We start from the raw sequence: 2,272 nt of genomic DNA, 5'->3' as shown, positions 1-2,272 counted from the left end.
ACACACACACACACACACACACACACACACACACACACACACACACACACACACACACACACACACACACACACACACACACACACACACAAATAACTGTGGTTACTTAACATATTCTGGCACAGCGATGAATCGATGAGGGAGGGAAGAAGGGAAGCTTGCTGTGTTCTCTGGCTGTGCAGACGTTAGGCTCCAACCACTCCCTCAGTGAGATCTCCATTATGCACCCAGAACCAGTGTGGAGAAAGCCTCAGCACCCCAGAAAAATGATGATGATCAAGAGCTGGACCCGGCCATTGATAGGCACTGGGTTGGGCCATGGAGGCTCTGCTGTGGTTACAGAGTTCTTCCAGCTGTTTATGTTATCCTCAACTCACTTAGAGGCCTCTGTTAGGGGCCATGTCATCATTGCTGACATCATCACTTCCCGGCACAGGCCCTGGGATCAGAACACACCTGATGCGTACAACTGACCCTGACAGCCAAGGGCCAGCAGAACAGACCTGGGATCAGTGGTCAGAGACCTGCGGTCTTCACAGCATCATTACACTGTGGTGTCCAGCCTGCATGTCTAGGTCCCTAGTTCCCCATGTCCTGACCAAGGTCAACTGTACTCACTGCAGTCATCAATATAGATAGATTTCCCAGAGGTTTCTTTCCAGTTTGTGTTCTTTAGAGTGACACTATCTGGCAAGCACATCGTTCTCAATACAAGCCCATTAAGTGTGAACTTAAGAGTTCTAATGAAGCACTACGAATGTCCCTTTGAATCAAATTCAGAGTTATTCAAACTTGAACTCAACAATGGAGACAGATTCCAACTGTTGGGTCTTGAATCTAATTTGCTGCAACAACAAGCACTGGCTGAACTCATTCCCTCCCAGTAACATCCAAACTCTCGGAAACCCGTTCCAATATGTTTAAGCAGTTTGTTATTTCTGTGTTTTTATTGGAAGTATGTTCGTCTAATGAGACTCAAATGGGAGCAGAAGAGGAGTGCCATTTTGTTCCCAATCCAAACAAGAGCTTTAGAGCAGGATTTCTTTCCTTATACCTATGCATCATAACATTGTGGCCATGAGTCATGCCTGGCCAGCTCCGAGGGCACAATGTATTCCAGCTGGTTTTTCCTATGAGAAACCAGGGGCCTCTCAGTCACAACAGACAGCTCTCGCCAACTGCTCAGTGTGAGGGACAGGCCATCTCCAGGTTTAGGGGACTACTTGCCTCCTTCTTTCCACTGCCTCCTTCTTTCCACTCCTCTCCTCTTTTGACCTCACCCTCTCACCTTCCCCCCCTACTCACAAGGCAGGCAATACGCTTGACCTCATCTTTACTAGATGCTGTTCTTCCACTAATCTCATTGCAACTCCCCTCCAAGTCTCCGACCACTACCTTGTATCCTTTTCCCTCTCGCTCTCATCCAACACTTCCCACACTGCCCCTACTCGGATGGTATCGCGCCGTCCCAACCTTCGCTCTCTCTAGTGGAACAACCACTTACAATAGTGCATCTAACTCTTTTTAGGGGGGGGGGGGGGGGTTAGAAGGATTACTTTATCCTATCCTAGGTATTCCTTAAAGAGGTGGGGTTTCAGGTGTCTCCGGAAGGTGGTGTATGACTCGCTGACCTGGGTCGTGAGGGAGTTTGTTCCACCATTGGGGTGCCAGAGCAGCGAACAGTTTTGACTGGGCTGAGCGGGAACTGTACTTCCTCAGAGGTAGGGAGGCGAGCAGGCCAGAGGTGATGAACGCAGTGCCCTTGTTTGGGTGTAGGGCCTGATCAGAGCCTGAAGGTACGGAGGTGCCGTTCCCCTCACAGCTCCGTAGGCAAGCACCATGGTCTTGTAGCGGATGCGAGCTTCAACTGGAAGCCAGTGGAGAGAGGCGGAGGAGCGGGGTGACGTGAGAGAACTTGGGAAGGTTGAACACCAGACGGGCTGTGGCGTTCTGGATGAGTTGTAGGGGTTTAATGGCACAGGCAGGGAGCCCAGCCAACAGCGAGTTGTAGTAATCCAGACGGGAGATGACAAGTGCCTGGATTAGGACCTGCGCCGCTTCCTGTGTGAGGCAGGGTCATACTCTGCGAATGTTGTAGAGCATGAACCTACAGGAACGGGTCACCGCCTTGATGTTAGTTGAGAACGACAGGGTGTTGTCCAGGATCAGGCCAAGGTTCTTAGCACTCTGGGAGGAGGACACAATGGAGTTGTCAACCGTGATTGGCGAGATCATGGAACGGGCAGTCCTTCCCGGGAGGAAGAGCAAGCTC

Source organism: Salvelinus sp. IW2-2015, linkage group LG18 (genome assembly GCF_002910315.2).
Source record: "Salvelinus sp. IW2-2015 linkage group LG18, ASM291031v2, whole genome shotgun sequence".
In the NCBI taxonomy this organism is placed as follows: domain Eukaryota; kingdom Metazoa; phylum Chordata; class Actinopteri; order Salmoniformes; family Salmonidae; genus Salvelinus; species Salvelinus sp. IW2-2015.
This window is presented reverse-complemented; position numbering follows the sequence as displayed.